General features: G+C 42.9%; 1 protein-coding gene across 2 annotated transcripts in view; it reads left to right on the forward strand.

The window, feature by feature from the left end:
- The window catches only part of POC1B (POC1 centriolar protein B), a 221879-nt gene that overhangs the window by 160677 nt on the left and 50288 nt on the right, over nt 1-10914 (forward strand). The gene's annotated exons all lie outside the window — the stretch shown is intronic.

The following is a 10914-nucleotide window of genomic DNA, read 5'->3' on the forward strand; positions in this document are numbered from 1 at the left end:
AGGCCAGTCGCGGTGGCTCACACCTGCAATCCCAGCACTTTGGAAGGCTGAGGTGGGTGGGTCATGATGTCAGGAGTTCAAGACCAGCCTGACCAAGATAGTGAAACCCTGTCTCTATGAAAAATACAAAAAATTAGCTGAGCATGGTGGCAGGAACCTGTAATCCCAGCTACTCGGGAGGCTGAGGCAGAGAATTGCTTGAACCCAGGAGGCCAAGGTTGCAGTGAGCCAAGATCGCACCACTGTACTCCAGCCTGGGCAACAGAGCAAGTCTCTGTCTAAAAAAAAAAGTTAAAAATAATAATGCAAACTGCATTTTTGAAATGATTAGCACAGTAGTTATCATGGAGTAAGTGATCAATAAATGGCAGATACTGTGATTAATAAATAATTTTGTTTCGCTGAACTACATTTCCAAAAATATGATTTCAACTGTAACTACTGAAATCAGATACAGGGACTGTTATTAAGTGGTAGTGAATAAATGTGTGATGTTTAATTCGAAGTTAATGTTGCATTTTTACAAATTTAACAAAAATAGTGATTATATAAAAGAAATTAGCCTTCCATGCATAGAAAATCTCACGGTTCTGGCCAAAAGCTGGCAATTGGGCAACTCCTAAGGCATTCAGCCTAAGAATACTAAGGTAATAATTTCCTAAATAAAGGTGAAGCAAAAACCAGAAGTGGGGGAAGGGCTTGGAATGTGAACCAAGTAAATGTCATTAAGAAAAAGGCTTGCCTGGAACTCAAACTGTTTTTGCCCTTTGACCATTTGGAGAACAGGTATTATCTGCTTACTGCCTTTTCTCTAAAGACAAGATAGTACAGCTGGCACGGTGGCGCGTACCTGTAGTCCCAGCTATTCGGGAGGCTGAGGCTGGAGGATCTCTTGAGTCCAGGAGTTCTGGGCTGTAGTGCGCTATGCGGATCGGGTGTCCGCACTAAGTTCGGCATCAATATGGTGACCTCCTGGGAGCGGGGGACCACCAGGTTGCCTAAGGAGGGGTAAACTGACCCAGGTCGGAAATGGAGCAGGTCAAAACTCCCGTGCTGATCAGTAGTGGGATGGCGCCTGTGAATAGCCACTGCATTCCAGCCTGGGCAACATAGCGAGACCACGTCTCTTTATACAAAATAATAATAATTTTAAAAAAGACAAGATAGTACAGATCCTCACTTAACATTTCATTGATGTGTAGAGCAAACTTGGAGGCTGTTAGTCCCATGAATTCTATGCATCTAAGAGGATTGGAAGGTAAACCATTTGTTCCTGGGTAGAACTATTTAGCTACTGAAAGAAAAAAACAATGATTCTAATATTTGAGCGTAATTGACAAATATGATCAATCCATGAGCACATTAAATAATAAAAACAAGTGGGTCTCTAGTAGATTTTTAAGTGAAATTATGTAACTGATACACTATATGCTTCATTTTCCTTGATGGCTTATACAGCTCTTTGCCTTAGTGAGTCACGAGGTTTTAGACTTCATGCACCAGAGGATTTATGAATGCACAGCGAATCTCGGAACACAACGTAATTGCCAGGCTGTCTTCTATAAGCCCCAGCTGTGACTCAGCCAGGTAACACAATTGCAGCCTGAGCTCACTAGGAAAATAGGTCAGTGGCTTGCCAAGAGGCAGAGGTTAATGGGGAGCATGGATGGCAGGGGTATGTGCACAACTACTTTTTTCTTTGCAAGGCACATTAGTTGCATTTTCTTTGGAGTCAAGTCTCAAACATTCCTACTAAAAATGAACACTTGATTTGAGATTCTTCTCATTATAAAATAGATTTCACAACAAAAGCAATAGGAGAAATAACTTGATCACCTAAAACTTCTAAACTTATAAAGCAAAAAATACATGAATAGAAAACATTGGCCAGGCACAGTGGCTCTCGCCTGTAATCTCAACACTACGGGAGGCCGAGGTGGGCAGATCACTTGAGGTCAGGCATTGGAGACCAGCCTGGCCAACATGGAGAAACCCAGTCTCTACTAAAAATACAAAATATTAGCTGGGCGTGATGGTGGGTGCTTGTAATCGCAGCTACCCCCCAGGAGGCTGAGGCTGGAGATCTGTTTGAGCCCCGGAGGTGGAGGTTGCAGTGAGCCATTGCACTCCAACCTGGGTGATAAAGCGAGACTCCATCAGAAAAAAAAAAAATTGTCAGAAATGCAACACATAATTGGAAATGTCAACATTTCAAAAGTAGAATTGAGTTAGTTCACATGATACAAAGTTAATGAGAGAAACTTAACATATGTACAAACAACGGCATGGAAGTGAAAAAACAATGCACTTTTTTGCCCAAGGGTATCTTAAACAAAGATTGGCCATGTTCTGAACCACACAATGTGTTAGTCAAAGCTCTATATGCCAAGTATGCAGAAAGTAAATCATAAAATTGGAAATAACAGTATAAAAATGCTCAATCACACAGAAAACATGGAAAGGAAAACTTAATCTTCACTGAACAATGTCTGTGTGAGAGAGGAAACCCCAAAGTGTAGTAAACAGTATTTTAAAATAAAAATAGACTGGGCATGGTGGCTCACATCTATTATCCCAGCACTTTGAGAGGCTGAGACAGGAGGATTATTTAAGGCCGGGAGTTGGAGACCAGCCTAGGCAGCATAGTGAGACCCCTATCTCCACAAAAGTTTAAAAATTAGTTGGGAGCAGTGGTGCATTCCTGTAGTCTTAACTACTTGAGAGGCTGAGGCAGGAGGATTGCTTGAGCCTAGCAGTTTGAGTCTGCAGAGTTATGATTGCACCACTGCACTCCAGCCTGGGGGACATAGTGAGACCCTGTTTCTAAATTTTAAAAAAGGAAGAAAGAAGGCTGGGCATGGTGGCTCACACCTGTTATCCCAGCACTTTGGGAGGCTGAGGCAGGCAGATCACATGAGGTAAGGAGCTTGAGACCAGCCTGGCCAACATGGCGAAACCTAGTGTCTACTAAAAATACAAAAATTAGTTGGGCATGGTCGCAGGCACCTGTAATCCAAGCTACTGGGGAGTCTGAGGCTGGAAAATCGCTTGAACCCAGGAGGCAGAGGCTGCAGTGAGCCAATATCATGCCACTGCACTCCAGCCTGGGTGACAAGAGTGAGTGAGACTCTGTCTCAAAATAAAGGGAGGGAGGGAGGAAAGGAAAAAGGAAGGGAGGGAGAGAGGGAGGGGAGGAAGGAAGGAAAATTAATCATGTCTTTGTCTCCCTCTGATCTTTTCACGAACTTGAAACCAAGACATGGCAGAATGAGAGAGCATCTATGGGTTTTTAAGTATTTATTTCAGAATGCTTTTAATACATTAAAAACTTTTTTTTGAGACAGAGTCTTACTGTGTTGCCCAGGCTGGAGTGCATTGGCGCAATCTCGGCTCACTGCAACTTCCATCTCCTGGGTTCAATCGGATTCTTCTGCCTCAGCCTCCTGAATAGCTGGGATTACAGGCACCCACCATGACCAGTTAATTTTTGTGTTTTTAGTAGAGATGGGGTTTTACCATGTTGGCCAGGCTGGTCTCAGACTCCTGACCTCAAGTGATCCGCCTGCCTCGGCCTCCCAAAGTGCTGGGATTACAGGTGTGAGCCACAGCACCTGGCCTACATTAAAAACTTTCGAAAAATACAAAGAAAAAGGAAACAAAATGCTACCATGTATCACTTTGAGATGAGACACCCTTATTTAAGAAACCACCACTGTTTACCTAAGATACTTGTGTGACCAGGAGAAAGGAGAATAAGAAAGCTCAGCGGGGAAAGGATTTGTGGAGCTTGATGCCAGATATGGAGCGGGGAACCATCCAAGGTTGTGGACAAGGACTTCTTGCTGAGATCTGCATCTCTTAATTCTAATGAAACACTATCACTACCCTAGGTTGTTTCCTCTCCTTAATCCCCGGAGGAAATCCCTTTACTTTTCAGAGATAAAAAGTTAGCAGAACAAAGAGAAAGTCAGGGGAAGCGCCTGGGCCTTTTGCTACAGAATTCCACTGAAGCCTTTCCAAGCCCAGAGGATAGAACCCGAGGGCTATACTATTTATTTCCACACCTGGATTGAATATCAAGGTCTGTGAGAAGATAAATCATTTAGAAACCTGATGTTCTTACAGGGGGCTGTTGCTTTTTCAGAACTCTAATAACTGTGTCAAAGGCAAAAATCACATGAAAAGTTCAAAGTTGTTAAATCCCCCTTCTGCACCACTTTCAGCAAGCGAGAGTCGGAGAGTCTCACAACTGTTGATGTTGATCATTCCTTCTCTGAAAAGGAGAGATTAAAGATGCAACATTGAGGTGGGAGGAAAAGAATCAACCGCTTGAAGTGGCAGTTCTTACTCAAGAGAACACCTGTCTAAGACTTTCACTATATACACTTTAAAAGAAGTGATTTAGGCAAAAGACACAGGCCTTGATTTTGAATCATACGTGATCCTGAAAAATACATTTAAAAAGAGTTGAGGCCTAGGAAGATCCTGATTTAGTAGTTTCCAATCCAGTACAAACTTATTCAAGACAGCATGTCAAAGCTCAGCCCATTCCCAAGGGCATTTCATTTTTGGAATCAGCAATAGGAAGTAATTATAATGTGAATATAAAAAAACCAGAGATGATAAAAATCCTAGGCAGCATGATGCCTCCAGCTTTGTTCTTTTTTTCTTAGGATTGTCTTGGCTATACGGGTTCTTTTTTGGTTCTATATGAAATTTAAAGTATTTTTTTTCTAAATCTGTGAAGAAAATCTATGATAGCTTGATGGGAATAGCATTGAATCTATAAATTACTTTGGGCAATACGGCCATTTTCACAATATTGATTCTTCCTATCCATGAGCATGGAATGTTTTTCCATTTGTTTGTGTTCTCTCTTATTTCCTTGAGCAGTGGTTTGTAGTTCTCCTTGAAGAGGTCCTTCACATCTCTTGTAAGTTGTATTCCTACGTATTTTATTCTCTCTGCAGCAATTATGAATGGAAGTTTGCTCATGATTTGGCTCTGTTTGTCTGTTACTGGTGTATAGGAATGCCTGTGATTTTTGCACATTGATTTTGCATCCTGATACTTTGCCGAAGTTGCTTATCAGCTTAAGGAGTTCTTGGCCTGAGACAATGGGGTTTTCTTTTTTATTTTTTTAGACAGAGTTTTGCTCTTGCTGCCCAGGTTCACTGCAACCTCTGCCTCCTGGGTTCAAGCGATTCTCCCTGCCTCTGCCTCTCGAGTAGCTGAGACTACAGGGCCCCACCACCATGCCTGGCTATTTTTTGTATTTTTTAGTAGAGACGGAGTTTTGCCATGTTGACCAGGCTGGTCTCAAACTCCTGACCTGAGATGATCTGCTGACCTCCACCTCCCAAAGTGCTGGGATTACAGGTGTGAGCCACCACACCTGGTGTAGATTACTGGTTTCAGTTGAAAAATTGGAAGACCTGGTATTATCTATCATGTATTACATATCATATTATTACATGTCAGGCATACAGTTTCCCATTGCAATAACCTCCGGTTTACCTGTTCTGCTCTGTTGAACCAGTATCTAAACAATGTGACTTGTGTGTCTCAAAGGCTCAGCTCTCATGCTCTTGCAGACCCAGGAATGGGAGACCTAAGAAAACATACTTCTTGTCCAGGCACGGTGGCTCACGCCTGTAATCCCAGCACTTTGGGAGGCCAAGGTGGGCAGATCACGAGGTCAGGAGTTCGAGACCAGCCTGGCCAATATGGTGAAACTCTATCTCTACTAAAAATACAAAAAATTAGCCAGGTGTGGTGGCATGTGCTGGTAGTTCCAGCTACTTGGGAGGCTGAGGCCAAAGAATCGCTTGAACCCATGAGGCAGAGGTTACAGTGAGCCAAGATTGCATCATTGCACTCCAGCTGGGCGACAGAGTGAGACTCTGTCTAAAAAAAAAAATAAATAAGAAATACTTCTTTATTTTGAGGAAATGGAAATACAGTGATGGACTGGTGCTAGAACCCAGATAACAAGCACCATCTCTTTTTTCTCAAGCCAGTCCTCTCTCCACTGCTCTATGCTGCCTCCTTTAGTTTACGTTTTATTTCAAAATGGTAAGCATCTTTCCAAAACCATAGAGGCTTAAGTTAATCATATATCAAGTGGAAAAGAAGAAAGAAAAGATCACACTCTATGTGCAATATGATTAGAACAGTATTCAAAGGGTATATCGGGAAGTCTTTGAATAGCAGCATTTGGGAATCGTTTCCTTCTGTTTTCCAGACTTTCTCTAAAAAGTATGTATTAACTTTTGTAATAAAATAAAACTCTATTTTTAAAGATTCTAAACACACTGAAACAGACACTTTGCCTAGTCATGACAATTCCACTTCCCTTTGTCAGACGCTGACTTCCCTGCCTCCCCTGCAACTCAACTTGGCCATGTGCCTCCACCTTGTCTAATGAAATGTGGGGGGAAGTCTGCTGGTGCCTCAGGATTTCCAGGACTTTCAGTCTTGAACATAGTTATCTGAAAATGCCAAGCAGAATTCTAACATCAAGTGAAGAAAACAACAATCAAAAAAAAAAAAAAAAAAACCCCACTCAAAACCTGCACTCTCTCTCCTTTTTTTTTTTTTTTCTTAAAGGGATAGGATCTCACTCTGTTGCCTAGGCTGGAGTGCAGTGGCATAATCATATCTCACTACACCCTCAAATTCTTGGGCTTAATCAAGGGATCCTCCCATCTCAGCCTCCCAAGTATCTGGGACTACTGATGTGTGGCACCACACCTGGCTAATATTTAAAATTTTTTACAGAGACAAGTTCTCACCGTGTTGCTCATGCTGGTCTCAAACTCCTGGGCTCAAGCCATCCTCCCACCTTGGCCTTCCAAAGTGCAGGATTACAGATATAAGCCTCCGCCCCTGGCTCTGCACTTATTTTTAGATATCTCATTAAATATCCTTATGGCTTAAGCAACTATTCGGGTTTTTAAAATTACTTGCAGCCAAAAAATAGCTACACAAAAGAACATTTACTTTTTTTGCTACACAAAAGAACATTTACTTTTTTTTTCAGATATTAAATGTAAACACATTATCTGGAGTTTAGGATTTTCTTTTTTTTTTTGAGATGGAGTCTCACTCTGTCACCCAGGCTGGAGTGCAGTGGTGCAATCTTGGCTCACTGCAACCTCTGCCTCCTGGGTTCAAGCAATTTTCTTGTCTCAGCCTCCCAAGTAGTTGAGACTACAGGTGCACACTACCATGCTTGGCTAATTTTTTGTATTTTTAGTGCAGACGGGGTTTCACCGTGTTGCCTAGGCTGGTTGCAAACTCCTGAACTCAGGCAACCCGCCTGCCTCAGCCTCCCAAAGTGCTGGGATTACAGGCATGAGCCACCGCACTGAGTCTGAGAGTAGGCTTTAAGAGGTCACTCACACCCCAAAGTGACCATAAAAAATTTCAAACTCAGTTTACTTTGAGGGTTGATTTCAGAGAATACCAAGCACTGGATGTTGAAGAGAAGGCCCGAGATTCCCAGCTCTCATTACTGTTTTGAATTGAGGCATTCAAAACTTCAAGTTAAAAATTTATGTATGTTGGGGCCAGCCATGGTGGCTCACACCTATAATCCCAGCACTTTGGGAGGCCGAGGCCAGTGGACACTTGAAGTCAGGAGTTCGAAACCAGCCTGACCAATATGGTGAAACCCCATCTCTACTAAAAATACAAAAATTAGCCAGGTATGGTGGCGGGTGTCTGTAATCTCAGCTACTCAGGAGGCTGAGGCAGGAGAATTGCTTGAACCTGGGAGGTGGAGGTTGCAATGAGCTGAGATTGAGACACTGTATTGTAGTAGGTGACAGAGCAAGACTCTATCTCAAAAAAAAAAAAAAAAAACCCAAAAAACAAAAATGTGTGTGTGTTGGCCAGGTGCAGATGGCTCACGCCTGTAATCCCATCATATGGGAGGCGGAGGCAGGTAATTCACTTGAGGTCAGGAGTTCCAGACCAGCCTGGCCAACATGGGGAAACCCTATCTCTACTAAAAATACAAAAATTAGCCGGGTATTTGGGAGGAGGCTGAGGCATGAGAATTGCTTGAACCTGGGAAGTGGAGATTGCAGCGAGCTAAGATTGTGCCACTGCACTCCAGCCTGGTTGACAGAGCAAGACCTTGTCTCAAAGAAAAAAAAAGTACATATGTCCATGGAATACTATGCAAGCATAAAAAAGAATGACATTATGTCTTTTGCGGGAACATGGATGGAGCTGGAGGCCATCATTCTCAGCAAACCAGTGCAGGAACAGAAAACCAAATGCCACATGGTTTTGGAGCTAATGATATAAAGTTGGAGCTAATTATAACAAATTATGAACAGAAAGAAGGAGACAACAGACACTGGGGTCTTCTTGATGGGGAGAGGGTGAGAGGAAGGAGAGAAGCAGAAAAGAGAACTACTGGGTACTGGGCTTAATACCCGGGTGACAAAATCTGTCCAACAACCTCCTGTGATATGAGTTTACCTATGTAACAAACCTTCACATGTACCCCGAACCTAAAAAAAAGTTTAAAAAGGTGTGTGTGTGTATTTGTGATAACACATCTTGTCATATAGTAGTTAATTAAATAGGCAGTAGTCTAATCACAGGGGGCTGATGACTTCAAGAAGGACAATAGGAGAACAGCTGCAGGAAGAACTCGTTACAGTCATTTTCAGTAATTTTTGGATCTTTTCCTCTGGGACAGTGTTTTGGGGGATGAGAGGGTAGGGAGAAATAAAAAAGAGAAGGAAAGAGAGAGAGAACACTTAACTGGACACCTGCTGTGGAACAGGCACCGGCCACTTCCCAGGCTTCCTACAGTGAGCGGCCGTGAGCACCAGAATCTCCCATCTCCTCGGGGTGATAAATGAGTGATGGCTCACTTTCCACACTAGTGGTAGTCACATGAAAGCACTGTACTTGTGACATTAACTGTTTCTTGGGAAAAAAGAGAAAGTTTGTTCATTGTTTGCATTAGGTCAACTTAATGCTCCAGCGTTAACCTAGGACTGTAGTTTTCTTGATAACAGCATGGCTGACCCATGCAAAGTTACTTACAAATACTTGAATTCACTAATGCTATTTGGAAATTACTGCCAAGTGGCATAACGACACATTGTTCAGTTCTTAGGACTTTGTGAGGACCCATCTTGAGAAGGATTTGACTTCAAAAGATTGAGATTAAGGCTTAAAGAAAATAACCTTTGGAATTCAACCTCTGGTGAGGGAACTGGCAAGCAATCTTTGTTAGATATTTCTTTGAGAAGTGTCCTGAATGTAGGTGAACAGTAACCAGTGTGCTCCAGAGCCAGGGCTCACAGGAAACCTGGGTGAGTCTAAAGAAAAAGAAAAAGAAAAATCTAATCGTAGGAAAGTCTGGGAATAATAAAAAAAAAAAATGAAAAAGGCAACACAATACACTGCTATTCTGTTTTGTTTTGTTTTTTTCAGATGGAGTCTCACTCTGTCCCTCAGGCTGGAGCACAGTGGCAGTGGCGCCAAGTCAGCTCACTACAACCTCTGCCTCTCGGGTTCAACCTCTCACCTCAGCCTCCTGAGTAGCTGAGACTACAGGCCTGTGCTACCATGCCCAGCTAATTTTTTGTATTTTTAGTAGAGACAGGGTTTCACTGTGTTAGCCAGGATGGTCTCGATCTCCTGACATCGTGATCCGCCTGCCTCGGCCTCCCAAAGTGCTGGGATTACAGGCATGAGCCACTGCACCCCGCCAGTACATTGGTATTCTTATCATTTCCTCAGTTCTCTGTCTGCGCCTCTGGCCCTGCCCTTCCCATTCCACTCTAGGAGAGGACTATATTTAAAGGGCCCCTTCCTTGCCCAGGACAGGTAAGCAGGGTAAAGAATGGTGCATTGCCCTGCTGGCTTCCATTCCGCATTGTGGAGGACATTCAGATGGAGAACATTCTGATTTCCTCCTCAACATCCATTGTATAGCCACCATGTATGGATGGGACCCTAGAAGCCATCAGGATGAGCCCAGATGGGTCTAAGCCAACAGAACAATCCTATTTTTCTTGATCCAGTAATTGAATCAGGGGTGGTACAACCAGAGTGGACAAATACAAATACATTCTTTCCCTCACTATGAAGGGAGAAGCCTTAGATCCAGTTGCCTGCTGCTCACAGCATCTGAAAATTCACAAGGGAAGTCACTCTGAGGATGAAGCTGACACACACACAAGAAGGCAGAGCTGTGAGAACAACAGACAACTTGAACCAGGTGACTGCGTCATGCCTGAGCCTTATTACCTTTAGGTTTTTCCCTTCGGCATCCTAAGCGGTTCAGTTCATGCAGCTTTCTGGAGGAAGTAAACCTGGAGAACACAAGTGTCACTGGATGTTATGTGACAGGTGTGAAGGTGGGCCGGGGTAGTGTTCCCACGCTAAAAATGTTTGCAAAGTATGGAATCAAACAAAATGAAGTAGGCTACTTTAGAGCCATTTATAAAATCTAATACATATTACACATTTCCAAGAAGGAACTACAGAGCGAAGCATTATACAGACGTATTTAACCCAAGAACCAGATGGGTTGTCTGCTTTTGTATTCGTTTGTTTTCTGGGAACACATTAGTGTTGAGGAACACAATTTGGGAAGCTACACTAAGTTATTATCAGGTATTTACACCTTCATGTGTGAAATAGCAAGACAGAAAAGAGAGTGGGCGCAGGACTTGAAATGTGAGAGAAAAACAAGGACAGGAAGCAGAATTTCCTCCTTCCCAGGCCTACTCCAGAGCTCCTGGAACTGGGAGCACTTGATTCGAGGTTGGTTTGCCATGCTGGCTATGTACCACAATAATCATTGGAGCTTCAGATTCATATTCAGCAAGTCTGTAGGATCCCAGATGAATTATATACATATGCATAGATATGATATCA

Source organism: Aotus nancymaae, unplaced genomic scaffold, assembly GCF_030222135.1.
Source record: "Aotus nancymaae isolate 86718 unplaced genomic scaffold, 86718_ANA_hifiasm-v0.15.2.pri h1tg000016l, whole genome shotgun sequence".
Lineage (NCBI taxonomy): Eukaryota > Metazoa > Chordata > Mammalia > Primates > Aotidae > Aotus > Aotus nancymaae.